The sequence below is a fragment of the Petaurus breviceps genome, unplaced genomic scaffold (genome assembly GCF_028583685.1).
Source record: "Petaurus breviceps papuanus isolate PSGF00001 unplaced genomic scaffold, PetGlider_PUasm1.0 419, whole genome shotgun sequence".
Lineage (NCBI taxonomy): Eukaryota > Metazoa > Chordata > Mammalia > Diprotodontia > Petauridae > Petaurus > Petaurus breviceps.
In genome coordinates, this window is record NW_027186324.1 from 6,942,975 (window position 1) to 6,959,941 (window position 16,967).

Consider the following 16,967-nt stretch of genomic DNA (forward strand, 5'->3'; position numbering starts at 1 on the left):
GAGAGAGAAAAATTTGGAACTCAAAATTTTATTTTAAAATGAATGTTGAAAACTACCTTTACATGTAAATGGAAAAAATAAAATTCTATAAAAAATGACTGAGTGAATAAGATAATTTGATTATTATAAGTACACAAATTAAATATAAAGAACATATGAAGACTTGTATCCAGAGAAATAATCAATAGAAGTATGTATAGAATAAATTTACATGTGTGTGTGTGTAGGTGTGGCAGTTTTCCTTCATAATTTCTTGAAAGATGATATCTAAGTTCTTTTTTTGACCATGGCTTTCAGGTAGTTCAATAATTTTTAAATAATCTCTCCCAGAGCTATTTTTTAGGTCAGTGTTTTTTCCAATGAGATTTCTTTTATTTTTTAGTTTGTTTGGATCTGTTTTATTGTATCTTGATTTCTCATAAAATCATTAGCTTCCATTTGCTCCAATCTAATTTTGAAGCAATTATTTTCTTCAGTGAGCTTTTGAAGTTGCTTTTCCATCTGATCAATTCTGCTTTTTAAGGTATTCTTTTCATTGGCTTTTTAGACCTCTTTTGCCATTTCAGTTAGACTATTTTTTAAAGTTTTATTTTCTTTTTTTTAAATGTTTTATTAACATCTGATTTGCCTCATTCATTTCCACCAGATTTTGATTTACAAATTTTTTTCCCCTACCCACCACCCAAAATAGTGGTCCCACAGGATATCCCCTTCTCCAATCTGCTCTCTCCTATGTCTTCTCCCATACCCCCTTCTACTTTTCCAGTAGGGCATGGTGGATCTCTGTGCCCCAATGCCTATATAACTTATTTCCCAATTACATGTAAAATAGTATTAATAATAGTATTTATATATTTTTAAACATTTTATTTTAAAACTTTGAATTCCAAATTAACTCCCTTCCGCCCTTGTCACCCACCCTTACTGGGAAGACAAGCAATTCAGTATAGGTTATACATGTGTAGACATGCAAAACATTACCATAGTAGATACATTGTAAAAGACTGACTACATTTCCCTCCCTCTTATTCCACCTTCCACTTGTCCCTTTCTCTAATTGATCCCATCCCTTTTCAAAAGTGGGTGCCTCCAACCTCCCTCCCCCCCATCCTGCCCTCCCTTCCATCATCCCTCCTCTCATCCCCTTCCCCCCCCACTCTCTTATGGGGTAAGATACCCTATTTAGTGTGTATGTCATTCCCTCACGGAGACAAATTCAATGAGAATAAGGTTTTTCCTTTTTGCCTTCCTTTTCTTCCCCTCCATTGTAACAATTTCCCTCGCCTCTTCTATATGAGATAGTTTACCCCATTCTGTCTCTCCCCAACTCCTCCCATTATATTCCTCTCTCACCTATTAATTTCACCTTTTAAGTATCATCCCTTCTTATTAAATTGGTTCTGTGCCCTCTATGTATACTTGTAAATATATGTACACACATTCACATATGTATTCATATGCCCATATACCCTCCTATATAGACATATATATGTATATATATACACACATATATATGTATACACACACATATATATACACACACACACATATACACACACACACACACATATATATTTCTATTCCCTTCAACCATTTTCATACTGAGAAGAGTTTCATCAGTCATCAATTTCCATGTAGGAATGTAAATAGTTCAACATTGATAAGTTCCTTATGATTTCCTTTCCCTGTTTACCTTCTCAAGCTTCTCTTACTTCTTGTATCTGAATGTCAAATTTTCTATTCAACTCTGGTTTTTTCATCAAGAATACTTGAGAGTCCTCTATTCCACTGAATGACCATATTTTCCTCTGAAACATGATACTCAGTTTTGCTGGGTAGGTGATTCTTGGTTTTAATCCCAGCTCCTTTGACCTCTGGAATATCATATTCCAAGCCCTTTGATCCCTCAGTGTAGAAGCTGCCAGATCCTGTGTTATCCTGATTGTGTTTCCACAATATTCAAATTGTTTCTTCCTGGCTGCTTGTAATATTCTCTCCTTGATCTGGGAATTTTGGAACCTGGTATACTATTTATAGGAGTTTTCTTATTTGGGATCTTTTTCAGGAGGTGATCAGTGTATTCTTTCTATCTCTATTTTGCCCTCTGGTTCTAAAACATCAGGGCAGTTTTCCTTGAGAATTTCTTGGAGGATGATTTCTAGGTTCTTTCTTTGATCATGGCTTTCAGGTAGTCCAATAATTTTTAAATTATCTTTCCTGGATCTATTTTCCAGGTCAGTGGTTTTTCCAATGAGATATTGTACATTGCCTTCTATTTTTACATTTGTTTGGATCTCTTTAACACCATCTTGATTTCTCATAAAGTCACTAGCTTCCATTTGCTCCAATCTAATTCTGAAGCAATGATTCTACTCATTGAGCTTTTGAGATTCTTTTTCCTTCTGGCAAATTCGGCTTTTTAAGGCATTCTTCTCCTCATTGGCTTTTTGAACTTCTTTTGTCATTTGAGTCAGTCTATTTTTTAAGGTGTTATTTTCCTCAGTCAGGCTGTTGACTCTCATTTCATAATTTTCTTGCATTGTTTTCATTTCTCTTCCCAATTTTTCATCTACTTCTCTTATTTGCTTCTAAAGGTCCTCTATGGCCTGTAACCAGCCATATTTTTATTTGAAGCTTTAGGTGCAGGAGTTCTGACTTCACTGTCTTCCTCCTATTCCATGCTTTGATCCTTTTTGTCACCAAAATAGGACTGTAAAATTGGGGTACTTTGTTTATTTTCCTTTCTTTGCCTGCCCACTTCTTTGTTGCCACTCAGTCACCTGGGCTTTTTGCCATAGTAGGACTCTGCCACAAGACAGGGGAGCTTTGTCCCAAATGCTGGGGTTTTCTCAGTTGCTGAAGGTATTAGTTGGGTGCCCTCTCTGAAGCCTCCACATGCTCTAGCAAGCTGGTTGCACACCCCAGGACCTCCAACCTAGACTGCAATCCAGATCCAAGCAGGTTAAAGCAAGAATGATTACCCCTCAGACTGGTTGCTTTGTCTCCCTACACTCTGCAGGCCAGAGGCTGAAAGTGCCACGTAGGAGTGGCTGCAGGGCCGCTGCTCCTCAGCAGCTTCTTGCCCCAAGGGAGGAGCCCCACGCACTCCCAACTACTGGATCCCAAAGTCCACATTGCACTGATCTCTCACTTTGTCCTTAGCATCTATGTTTTGTTATTCTGGAAATCACCACAGCTGCTGCTGATCTGAAGTCCCTCCAGCAGGTGGTTGGTCAGGCCTGCCCTGGGGCTAAAACTTTGGGCGTGGTGCTCAAGGTGTTATTTTCTTCAGTATTTTTTTTTTTGTTTCCTTTAACAGGCTATTGAATCATTTTTTATTATTTTCTTTCATCATTCTCATTTTTCTAACCAATTTTTCCTCTACTTCTATTGTTTGATTTTGCTTCCTCTGTTTTCTCATCTTGCCAATCAATTGCTTGACTTTTGATCTCTTTGCCATGATAAAACTCTACTTCCAGAATGGAGAGAGTTGTGTCTCAAATTTGGGGGGGTTTACATAGCTGTTGTCAGAGCTGCTTCTAGGCACCTGCCTCAGAACTATGAGGAAGACTACCTTTCCACAATCTCAACAAGCTCTGCCACAACAGTCCTCCTCACCCCAGGACCACCCCCCAAGTCTGTGATCCAGATTCAAGCATGGCAAAGCAAGAGAATTCTGTCTCAGTGGGTTCCAGAGATTCCAGCAATTGCCCTCCAGTCAGTCACTTAGTCCCCCCACAATTTGTGGGCCTGGAGCTCAGGAGGCAGCCTCTAGGGCAGCAGGTACAGGTGCCAGCCACCCCACTGATCTTGTATTTCTCTTCGGCATTCATGGGTTTGAGAAGTCTGGAAACCACTACAGCTGCCAGGGATTCCTCTGAAGCCTGCTCCTGCTGGTCTGGGCCGGCACAGCCCACACAGGATTGTGCTTTGCTCCTAGCCTAGTGCAATAGACCCTTCCTGTTGGCCTGCCAGGCTGCCTTAAGGAGAGATTTGTTTCTCTCTGTCACTTTGTGGGCTCTGTAGCACTAAACGTGTTTAGAGTCATTTTTTACAGGTATTAGAGGTGGTTAGACCAGAAGTTCAAGCAAGTTCCTGCTTTTACTCTGCCATCTTGTCCCTACCCCCTGATAATTTTGTTGGATATTTGAAAGGAATAGCAAGTTGTGGATAGAAGATTTGTAGTTTCTTGTTCAATTACTTTTTTTTATTGTACTATGCTATGAACAATTTTTATTTATTCCATAGATTAAAAATAAAATAAATTAAAAAAAAATAAATGACATCAAATCCTGTGACAGCAGGTTCAAGAGGAAGCAACTGAAGCAGTCAGAACTACCTGCAGCCAAGGCCAGCGGCAGCCTTGGCAGCCTGAGCCAGGTGTGGGGAGTGTCCCTGTGGGAGGTGGGGAGTGTCCCTTCAGGAGGAAGGGACTCATCCTGGAGTATGATTTGAATAGATTTCTCTCCAAAAAGTTATCACTTGGTTGAAGGTCTTCATGCCTTGGCAATTTCAGACAGAGGTGGAGTGCCTGTTATCAAAGTGGCAAATGATAATGCTCCAGAGCTCATGTTGAGACCTGGTTTCCTGTCTACTTTTGCACTTGCAACAGTCCAGGGCAGCAAGCTTGGACTTTCAAAAAACAAAAGTATCATTTGCTACTATAGCACATACCAAGTAGTTCAATTCAATTGGCTACCATTGGTGGTGAGTTTCATAGCAAGCAGCAGTGCAAATACTGGACTGATTGTCAGCCTAGAAAAGGAACTGGCCACATTGCTTGAAGAATTGAGAAAGATGGTAGAAGGCTCTTAACCTGACTGTGGCCTGACCCTGACCATGCTGTGATCCCACTGAGTCCAGTCCAGCAATCTTGACTTCATCAAATAATGTGACCCCACACACACAGAAAAGACAACTTTCCCCAACTTAAACTGAAGTTATTATGATTGTATTCATAATTTCTAAATCGATGGACTGTTGTGTTGGGTTTAGACTCAAGTCCTCTATAGTATGATTTCTGGGGAAACCACGCAAAATGGTTCAGCGTCTATCACAGTTCCAATAGAGTTTAGCTCAGTCACCAATGAAGGATGGGATTCTTGTCCAGTGAATCAAAATCCAAATGAGCCACCTGAAGCTCCCCTGGTGTGTATACTACATATAGGCCTACAGTGGGCAGGCCCTGCTCTGTATGTGCTAATGCTTTATTGTGAATAATAGAGAACTTATTTTTGTGTGTGCCATGTTGTACGTCTGTACTGAGCGAGAGGAAGACAGCCTCTAACAGCAGCAATAAACCAGTACAATCACTAATTACCCCTGTTTATTTCATTACTAATTAGTATTTCTATTTAAAGTGTTATATGTCTAAAAAGAAATCTGTTGCTTTGGATTACTTTTACATTCAGCTATCCATAAGCAATCAGTATTTTGATGTTTTTCTCTTTGTACAATTTAAATGTGAAAATCAATATCGAAGCTTGGTTTGTAACATTTATATGAATACCATAATACAACAGTTCTTTTTCCTTTTCTTAAATAAGAGTCTAAACAAAATAGTATTTTGTAAAAGTAAAAAAAAATGACATCAGTAGGATACTGAAATTGCTATATTTTTCAACAACGGATCACACTGTGCATATTTGTTTTTTAAATCTGTATCTGCTAACAAAGCAACCCCAAGCAAAACTGTGAAGTACAACATGATTGTCAATGTACCTAACTTCCTTTCTGGAATTTCCCCTTTGCCCCCTGAATGCCCTTGTGACGTCCTCCCCAGCCCCAAGATTTTCATGGTCTTTGACATCCCATTCCCTTAGAATCTTGTGTCTCTGCTAATTCTGCAAATTAATCTTTGTTAAAGTAGTAGTGCCTGGTTGTTGTTCAGTCATTTTTCAGTAATGTCCAAGTCTTGATGTCCCCATTTGGGGTTTTCTTGGCAAAGATACTGGAGTGATTTACCATTTCCTTCTCCAGCTCACTTTACAGATGAAGAAACTGAGGCAAACAGTGTTAAGTGACTTGTCCGAGGTCACACAGCTAAGTAAGTATATGAGGCCATATCTGAACTCAACAAGATGAGTCTTCCTGACTCCAGACCCAGGACTCTATCCACTGTGTCACCTAGCTGCCACTAATGATGAGTAATAAGGGCTTAATAATATATCCTTTCGGTTTTTATAGACTATTAGAGTTATTTTAGTACTCATCCCATAAGTGACTACTGGTGGGAATTTTAGACCCTGTGACAGGCCTGGGAGAGGGAAGGAAAAGAGATTTGGGGAACAGATGACACTTTAAGCCACCACTCCTGTTCTTCTCCCCTTCTTCCTGACTTTTTTTAAGCAATCGGGGTTAAGTAACTTGTTCAAGGTTACATGGCCAGTTATTTCTGGGTGTGCTGCTGAATATCTGAGCCCGGATTTGATCCCCAGGTCATCCCGACTCTGGAGCTGGTGTTCTTACTCGCTGTGCTACCTGGCTGCCTCCCTGATTTCTTTTTAATGTAGAAAGTACTATCAATCTTTTGATCACATGGGCTCTAAACCTAAGTGTCATCCTTGACTCCTTGCTATTTCTCAACCCCCTCCATAATTATACTGTTGCAAAGGCTTGTCAATTTTACCTTCATAACATCTGTCCCACACAACCCTTTCTCTCCTTTGTTACTGCCACCATCTTGGTACAGGACCTCATCATTTCACTCCGGGACTTTTAAAATCCATCCTCTACTTAGTTGTCTAAGTGATTCTAAGTCATAGATCCGACCGTGCCATCCCCCTATTCAATAAATGCCGTTGAAGAACTATCTCCTTTAGGATCAAATATAAAATCCTCCATTTGGCAATCAAAGCTTTCCTTAATGTGGTTTCCCCTACCTTTACAGCTTTTTGTTCCTTCTACCTCCAACACTCTCCTACCCTTGCACAGACCCACAGACTCTATAATCCAATGACACTGGTTTTACTGTTCCTTATACAGGACACTCCATCTCCAGACTCTGGACATTTTAGCTGGCTATCTGCCATGACTGGAACGCTCTCTCTACTCTTCTCCACTTCCTGGCTTCCTGATTTCCTTAAGGTCACAGCTAAAACCCTAAATTCTGAAGGAAGACTTTCTTGGTCCCATTTGTCAAGATACTATTAGGAAAAATCCTCTTTCCAGAGCTAAGGCCTGGCAAGCAAGCTGTGCCCTGAGCTTAGCTTAACAACAATCCCCTGTGCTTGTAACTACCAAGTGAACCAAACTAAGTGTCTCATTGCTGCTCCTGGCCACACTAACCTTGATTCTTTGCCCCACTTAATAACCACAATGTTCAATAAATGTAATGGCTGGGATACTGTTTATTGTGGTCCAGCCATGGACTTTGAGACTACTTTCTGAAGACTCAAGAATGCCTGTGTTATGGTCCAGCTGTTTGTGGTTTTCACACTTAAAACCAAAACCTGAACCCTGCCATAAACAGGTGAGCCTCTCTTCTTAGGAAGGAGGATTTCATTTGCAAGCTCTTTCCCTAACTTTGAAATTAAACTTCTGTTTGATTCCTGATTCTCCTTTCTCTAGCCTTGCTCTGCTCATCTCCAGTCATCAACATTAGAGGCCAGTCCAGTTCAGTTGACACAGTTAATGCTAATGCTTTCCTCCTAAGATTATCTCCAATTTTACCCTCCATATATCTTGTTTCTCCATCATTATGTTTCCACATTGCTATCCCAATTAGACTTGAGTTCCTTGAATGTCTTTTGGCTTTCTTTGTATCTTTATCACTTACCATAGCAGATGATTAAGAACTATTTATTGACTGGCTGATTTATTGAGAAGATGACATGTTTTTAAATGAATTGTTTTTTTCAGTTAGCTTTTGTACCTCCCTTTCCATTTAGCCAATTCTACTTTTTAAGAAGTTCTTTTCTTCAGTGAATTTTTTTTCCATTTTGTCAATTGTTCAGTTTTTCTTCTACCTTTCTGATTTGACGTTTAAAATCCTTTTTGAACTCTTTCCAAGAAGGTTTTTTGGGTTTGAGACCAGTTCATGTTGTCCTTTGAAGTTTCAGATGTCAGTATAGTGACAATGCTGTACTCTTCTGAATTTGTGTTTTGACCTTCCCTATCCCCATTGTAAGAATATATGGCTTCCGCCTTGCTCCTGTTTCACTGCTTGGTCTGACTCCTTAATCACCCTGGCAGGTAGATTTATTCAGAAAGGAGTTATGTGCTCAGGCAGAGATCCTACTTGGAACCTATATCCCAGTGGTGATTTCAGAGCTGGATGATTTCTTGAAGGATTCATCTCTGAATGAGGCTGATTTGAGTCTCCTGGATATGCCAGTCCTTGACCCAGCCAAAGAAAAAGAGAAGGAAGAGCATTGGAAACAATAAGTATGAGAAGGTTAGAAAGAAAAAAGAGGAAGATGAAGATAATCGTCCTCCTTGTGGGCCTGTAAGTTGCAATGAGAAGGTTATGACCCTTCTGGGATAGTTAAAGCATGAGATCAAAGATGGAAAAAACAGCTCAACCTGGTTTCCATGTGGTTGCAGTGACAGGTGCCTGAATTGAGGATGGAAACATGTTTTGAGTCGCTGTCCAGGACAAGGTATTTGAGGTGATTACTACACTCAGAACTAAGCCAGATGGCTTCCAAACACAGATCTCAAGTACTTCTCTGAAAGGAATGATGCAGTGGCTCAAGCAAAACAGCCACATGTGAGCAACTACCAACATCTGGTTCATGAATTGGATGAATCACAGTATGGAGAGATAAGACTGATGGCCATGGAGATCTGAAATACTGTATTATATGATACCATCCTGAAGCAGTTTGAGAAGATCAAGAAGCCCAGGGGAGACACGAAAAGAATGATCTGCTAAAACAATAGAGCCTGCCTTCCTTCTCCATCACCTCTGCACTAGGACTATCTGTCTTGACACAGTCCAGTTTCCATTTAGAACTTCCCATCTTATCCATACTTTGCCTTCCAGGAAACAATAAACTTTGTCACACCAAAAAAAAAAAAAGAAGAATCTATGGTCTTTGTTTTTCTGTGTTGCTTTTTGCTCATGGGTTTTGCCTTTTTCCTGGCTTTTTATGGGAATATCTGCTTCTGGGGCACAGGGGCTCTGTCCCATGCTTCTTGTGTTGGGCCCTAGGGGCCTGGTTACTGGCTTTGTGTGCTGGGGCCTCAGGTTCTGGCAGCTGGAGCCTGTAGAGGCTGTAGCTTGCCTGGTGCTGAGCTGGAGGTGGTGGTGGTAGCTGGTGTGTGCTGGGGTCAGGTGGATCTTTTGCATTTCCCCAGGGTTACCCTGAAGATCTCAGGGTGAGGCATTGGGATAGGGTAGTCTGGCTGCTGGAGGTGCCTTCTCCCTGGGGGCTGTGCCACTCGTGGATGCCCATCTGTTGTGCAAGTGGTGTCTGCTAGTTGTTCTGGCTGTGCGAAGGCACACAGGGGTCCTGGTGTTGGTGCCTCTGGGCTGAAGATCTCTGGCTGGGTAGCATGGCCCAGATGCCTTCTGTCCTGTAATGGTCCCCTTCAGTCACAGCAAAAAGGGCCTTTCCTCTTAATCCCCCTAGCCTCACAAGCTAGAAAACACTGTTGCACCCTGTCTTTCTGGTGACTCTCCTGCTCCAGGATTTTTTCTTGGGCAGTATTTTCTGGGTTTTTTGAGGTCTATAAGGGAGAGTGAGAGCAAGTTACTGCTTACTCTGCCATCTTAGCTCCTAGAGGATCTTTTCAATCAATACCATTTTTTTAGACCATATGTAAGATCAGTCTTGCTTGTTAGGGTCAAATTTAGGGAGGACAAGAGATTTAGAGAATTAGACATAAGCCTGCAACAGATAAGTTTTCAAATTGGACCTTTGTGGTTAACTCATTTGAAGTTCATTGTCTTTTTTTTTTTTTGGCCTTTTTGGAGGGCAATTGGGGTTAAGTAAAAAAATGCCCAAGGTTACATGGACTTTTGTGTATGTGTGTGTGTGGGTGTGTGTGTTAAGTGTCTGAGGCCGGAACTCATCGTCTTTTTTAACACTAAATGATATGACCTGATACATTTCAAAATTAACCCGGTTCCATTTAACAGAAAATTTTTAAGTGCCTACTAGGTTGGGCAGGTAGGGGCACAGTGGATAAAGTGTTGGGCCTACAGTAAAGAACATTCTTCGAGTTTGAATCTGGCTTCAGATCTTTACTAGATGGATGACCTGGGGCAAGTCACTTAACACTGCCTCAGTTTCCTCAACTATAAGATTAGCTGGAGAAGGAAATGTCAAACTATTCCAGTATCTTTGCCAAGTGAGGCTCCAATGGAGTTGCAAAGAATTGTACATGACTAAAATGATTGTACAACAACAAAAGGTACAAGTTAAAAAAAATGAAATAAGAAAGTCACCCTTATCAAAGAGCTTACAACTTAATAGGGTGAATAAGACAAATGTAGGTATGATGTAAGACAATATGTTGCAAGTACAAAGGAGAGTCAGATTAAGAAAGAGAGAGGTGAAGAGTATCATCCTGCATGCCAATGATAATCTTTTTAAGACCTAAGGAGAACTGAGCAAAAAAGATAAGATGCTTCTTTCTAAGTGATGTTATCAGTAGGATTGCTGATGAGGTTGGAGCTTTCCTTCTCAAGCAGGTCATCTGATTTATGTCAGCCCCATCAGATTGTTTGGCTTGGACACAGAGTCCCAGCTTCTGTTGCTAAAGGCAACGTTAATTGTCTATCTGAAAGGTTATAGACCCGGCAAAGAATTTGTCAGAATGATGCATTTATGAAGGTGAACAGTGATGCCCTCTGCATCCTGTGCTAACGGTGGCATCAAATAAGAACCCAAGAGATTTGGAATAGATAAGGTAGTTTCAATGCCCTCTGCCTTTTACCAAGAACAGTTGAGTTTGAGTGGTTGTTTGGGGTTTTTATGGGGAAAGTGGAAATTGGGGGGAGGGCAGGCTGGTGTTATAGAGGAAGATGGAGTTCATCTTTAAAGAGATGCTATTTTAAGCAATGTTATAAATCTACCTCTGAGCTAAGGAAACAATTCAGTAAAATATAAACTCCTGATCTAAGCATTCAAGATCCCCACCACCACCAATCTAAATCCAATGTAACTCTTCAGCCTGTGCTATTTTAGCTATATTGAGTCACTTTCCATCCCTTGTTCTTCTCTTCATGTCAATCAGTTAATCAGCATTTATTAAACACTTACTGTGTGCCAGGCACTTAACCATATTTATTCATGCCTTTGTTTTTTAACTCATACCTAGGATGAGTTCTCCCAATCCCTACTCCTGCGTTTTAATGTTTCTCACCCACTCAAGGCCCAAATGAACTACTGCCTCTTCCATGAAACCTTCCTTGACCCTTTAGTACCCATCTTCTATGACATGAAAGTGATTTCTCCCTCTACAAATATATTATAGCTATTATAGTACTTTGGACTTCTCCTTTGCACTTACTTCCATCTCTTTTTATAGTATAGTTATTTATGTTTATTATTTCCCTTGATTAGATAATAAATGCATTAAGAGCAAGGTCTCTGGCATTTATAAACATTAATATTCCCAATGTTTAGCACAGAGTCCTGCAGATATAAGTCTCTTGATACATTTTTTTGAATGAATAAATGAGCAAATGAACCAATATGGCTAACTAAGCCAATGGGATGGAATAATTTAACAACATGAAGGTGCATTCCCCAGTCTATCCAAAGAGGAATATAGCCCAACTTCTGCTTTCCTCTAAAATCTACCACTTTACTCAACTGGAATCCCTGGGAAGATTTATAAGGGAAGGAAAGAAGTTCAATTTAAGATTTACCCACTAGTTGATGAAAACATTCTATAAACATTTCCTTAGGCTTGGCAGATTAATAGAACTGATGGTTCCACATTTAACATTCTTGGCAGCCTTATCCATGGTGCTGACTTTTACAGCTTCTTGAAATTTCATGCAGCACAACAGAGATTACACAAGGATTGCTTCACCATCACCTGGCCAAAAGAAATTGGACAAGTCAGAGTCTCTATTGTGGATACAAAAGATATGCCAACATTCCAGGTTTGTCTTCCTCATTTGATGAGCATAAAGATTAACTGGGAAGTCTATTATAAATAATACTGGCATAATTTCCATTCCGTATTGTCAAGGCCCAATGTAGCCCAAGTCAAAGAATCTGTAAGAATAGAACGTAAGAAAATGAATCTGTAAGAATTTAAATCTGTTGCCAAGTTTGTGGGGAAATTATGGGAATGCATGCAATCCAGACTACGGGATATGGGTTTGTATCATGGAAAAAAATGTATTTAGCCAAGTTGAGTAAATAAATATGACAGGGCAGAGTCAAAGAGGATACTGCATTCTTGGCTTTATAAGTGTTGGTGCTGAATTTCTAAGAATACCATACAAGCAAGAACAGGGGTAAAAAAATTTTTAGACCTTCAGACAAAAACAATTACACAAAACCAATGGCAGACTCCATAGACTGCCAGAAAACAGAAGACTGTAAATTAGATTGATATTTTTCAGTATGAAATAGGTTATTTTGAAGCTCTCTTACCCCACATAGGTTTCACCCAGTCTGACTTGTTCCAAGGAGGGAGTCTGTACTATGTATACTTTATATGTATGACCTCCTCTATGAAATTGGAAGCTGTCTAGAAGTTTAAGGAATTTGCAAAATCTCTGTCCAACCCTGAGGCCAACACTGCTTTGGGACAGTCCCAGAACTATGAAAGGTGTAAGGGACAGAGGTACAGTTGCACAAGAATATAGAAGAGTCTGTGTATGTTTAGTGAGCTTGTAATTGCCACATTCTAGTTGAAAATGTTTTTATTTTTTCTTCCAACTTGTAGTTCCCCTGTGTCTTTGGATCCCAATTCAAGCTCCCTGATGAAGATTTGAGAACAGATTTATCTGGATTGGCTCTAGAGAGAATAACTAGGCCAGATGGGTGGAATTTGTAAGAACAATCTCAATTCAATGCAAGGCAAATGTTTTAATGATTACATATTACAGTATAACATACATGATATTGATGTGATCTCCAACATCTTTTTAAAAAGTAGAATAAGACATTCTACAATGTAGAGTATATTCCCACTAGGGATTGTCCATACAGAGGCTGTAGGATCATTTGTCAGGGATATTGTAGGTGGGCTTCATGTTTTGACTAAAATCTTTGAGTAAAAAATAAGAAAATCTTTTTTTATTTCTGACATAAAAAGAGCTTCTATTCAATTCTAACACAAATTCTGCTTGTGCTAGCTTAACAATGCCTGTGATGTGATTTATTGTCCACAGTGAACTTTCAGTCTGCAAGTTTTTGAAAGCAAGTCTCTCTCCATAATTTCTCCCTATAATTTCCAGGTCTCTTTGACATTATCACTTATCCAAGATTTTCCTTTCCTACTTAATAAGTGTTGTATGTTATCTTTTGCCAGATGCGTTAGTTTGTAATTGTCCAGGTAGGATCCCTGTTGTTTTTTTTTCCCTTGCCCATATTCCTAAACTCTCTAGTTGGTTTTTATGATTTTGCTGCCCTTTCCAATACATGTAGAACCTAATTTGGTATCAACTGAGAATTTAATGAACACGCTGTCTACTTTCTCTGCTGGACCATTAATGAAGACATTAAATAAGATTTCTTTTCCTTTCTGTGTCAGAAAATAAGGTTACAAACTAATGCAATTCAAAGAGTACTAGAATTGCTATTTTTTTAGTTACATGATTTAAACATCATAATTAGACATGACAGAATGAAGAACCTATAGGTAGACTTATGTGTTGCTTTAGGGATTTCATAGTATTTATTATTCCACACCCCTCAGGTAAAATTTTAAAAACAGGAGGAGTCATTATTTCAGGCAAGGGAACAGTACAAATTGATATGTTTAAAATAAATGAATAGAAAAACTACATTATGATTAATGGCACCATAGATAATGAAATAATATCAATACTTAATATAAAAGCACTGCATACAATTATTTAAGGGGAAAATGAATCAAATTATAGGGAGAAATAGCAGAACTAAAATAGTTAAGGACTTTGATGTGTTTCCTTCATATATATGTAATCTTTTAAAAACATAAACTACAAAGGAGTTAATGTCCTAAAAAAAAATTCTAGAAAAATAAGATATGACAGATTAATGGTGATTAATGACTGGGAAAAGAAGGGAATATACATATTTCTCAGTAGTAAATCACATTTTTATAAAAATTAACAATGTTTTGTGACATAAAAATTTGTAAATGAATAAATGTTTAAAAGAAGAAATAATTTGCATATCCTTACTGAATCTAATACAATAAGTTGAAGAAAGGAATCAACCTTAAAAGGAGACTAATTTAATCCAAAGGAATTGGTGTGTTGAAGGAAAAAATAATAGAAATAAGCAATATTTCATCAAATAGAATGACAATAATGAGACAATGAACCAAAACTTTAGAGATATAGCTGAATCAGTTGTAGGGAAACAATTTTATCTCTAAAACTAATGAAAGAGAACAAATCAAGGAATTTGTTATGCAATTTAAAAAAAAAACAGAAAGCAAAATACAATAGAGTAATACCTTTCTGAATAAATGCAAAATTAGAAATTCTAAATCAAAGTGATTTACAAAATTTTAAGCAATTTTAAAAAACATTGACTTGATCAATAAAATTAGCAGTTTCTTTCAAAATAAAAAAAAGTACATTAACCTGATGTCATTCTGGTTTAATTTTAAAGAGAAGAAAACTAAACTATAATACAAAAAAAAGAAAAGGGAAAATTCATAATAAATGAAGTAAAAATAAAGTCATTGGAAACTATTGTGTCAATTTATAACAAGATGCTTGATAAATGAAATGAAGGAATTTTTACAAAAATGTAAATTACCCAGATTAATAGAAGAAGTAATAGAGAATTTAATTAATACAATCTCAGAAAAAAATTAAACAACCCTTGAGTTTTAACTCAAGGGGAAAATGCTCAAGGGGAAAAATTCAGGACTAGCAGGGTTTACAAGTGAATTTTATCAACTATTTCAAGAACAATTGATTCCATATTCTATAAACTCTTTGCAACAATTAAAAAAGAGTCCTACAAAATTCCTTCAATAATATAAATATGACTTTGATACCTAAAGCAAAGGGAGACAAACTAGATTTTTTTTTTTAAGCAATCGGGGTTAAGCAACTTGCTCAAGGTTACACGGCCAGGTGTTTCTGGGTGGGAGCCAAGTGTCTGAGTCCGGGATTCGATCTCCAGGTCATCCCAACACTGGAGCCGGTGCTCTTACTCACTGTGCTACCTGGCTGCCCCCAAACCAGATTTTTTAAACTATAGACTAATATATCTAATGAATATCTAAGCAGAATATAAAATAAAATATTAACAATTAGCAATATTGAGAAGAGAACCAGAAGAGAGCGTGAAAGAATACTATCATGAAAACCCAAACAAGAAATTGTATCTAGAAGAAGATAGTATAAATTCCCAAAATGGGCAATACTTCCCTGGGGGGGGGCATTAGAACTATCTGGGAGAGGTAGTAACCTCTGGTGCAATTTGGGGGCATGGAATAAAAATAAGGATTAACCTAACCTAACCCCAGGGGGCAGGGGGAGGGAGGGCACTGAGTAAATTTTTTTTTAAAGGAGATAGTAAGTCAAATAAGTTTGGCAACCTCTGATCTACAATTTAAAATGCAACAAAAGATGGAGAAGGATGAGCATTGAAAAAATAACATCATATTTGGTCATTAATAGATCACTGGTCACTTCTGGCAGAGCAGTTTTAGTTGAGTGATGAGGTCAGAAGCCAAATTTCTAAGGATTGAGTGAGAGGAAGTCAATGTAACTTAGAATAGATAGCTTTTTCAGAGACATTAGCTGTGAAAGAACAACAGATACAGGATGATAGACAGAGGTAGCATGCTTTTTGTTCATTTTGTTTCTAAGGATGTGACACAGGCATTTTTGAAGGTGATATGGAAGGAACCAGTAGCTAGGGACAGGTTGAAAATTTGGGATAGTAGAGAAATGTCTGAGGATGCAATATGCTGAAGAAGACGGGAGGGAATGAAGGTCACCTCATTGTTGGGCTTGGGTGAAAGAACAGGGCAAGGAAGATGAAGAGGGTTTGAGATTGAGAGAATGGGAGAAGAGGGAGTCATGTTGAGTGACCCCCTCCCTCATTCTCAATGGTCTTCTCTTAAGATCAACTTTTCTACTTGCACATCTCCAGTCTTCAGGCTTTGCCTCCTGAGGGTTTGGACACCAGAAAGAACATTGCTCATTCCCAACCCATCCAGGTGACCTGGTTTGTGGTCACTGCTAAAGAGGGCTCCCAGAGATATCTGGGATATGCCTCCTTCATTTTAGCCATTTTTATCTATAGGTTGCTGTTGTTTTTTTAATTCCCAGTCACTCACTCCACACTCTATCAAAGAATATCACTCCCTAGGAACAGGGAAGAGGATGTCAGAGTAGGAGGAAGGGAACACCAAGTGTCACATATTCAAGGTAAACAGCTTCCTTTTATACTAGAAATGCCAATTTTATTCTCCTGCTAGCTTCCTACTTATCACCATCCCCATGCCCTAAAGCCCCAATTTGTTTTAACTGACAGCTATCATTCTTCCAATCAGCTTTTAGTTGAAGTATCTGACTTATCATAACATGTTTTCCTTACTGTCTAAAAAGTGGCTTGGTAGAGCCTTTTTTCCTCTACTTCCCTTTTTTGTCCTCTTTTCAATTTCTCCCATCCTAGTAGGAACTTGAAGACTTGGAGTAGGCATGAAAGAGGGCACAGGGAGATTCAAATGGTGTGAACTTTGTTTACTGAAATGACCTTGTTAAAAGTGTATTTTGTTATTCTGCTTTTGAAAATTAAGGTAAACTGAGAGAAAATGGTGCAAGCATGATCAATTTATTAATTAAGCTAGCAGTAATCAATAAATTGGGTCAATGGTCTCTT

At 38.6% G+C, this 16,967-nt stretch overlaps 1 pseudogene; it reads left to right on the top strand.

The window, feature by feature from the left end:
- Positions 1 to 3,657: 3,657 nt before the first annotated feature.
- On the top strand, positions 3,658 to 8,875 carry LOC138171160 (proteasome activator complex subunit 1-like; annotated as a pseudogene).
- The last annotated feature ends 8,092 nt before the right edge of the window (positions 8,876 to 16,967 follow it).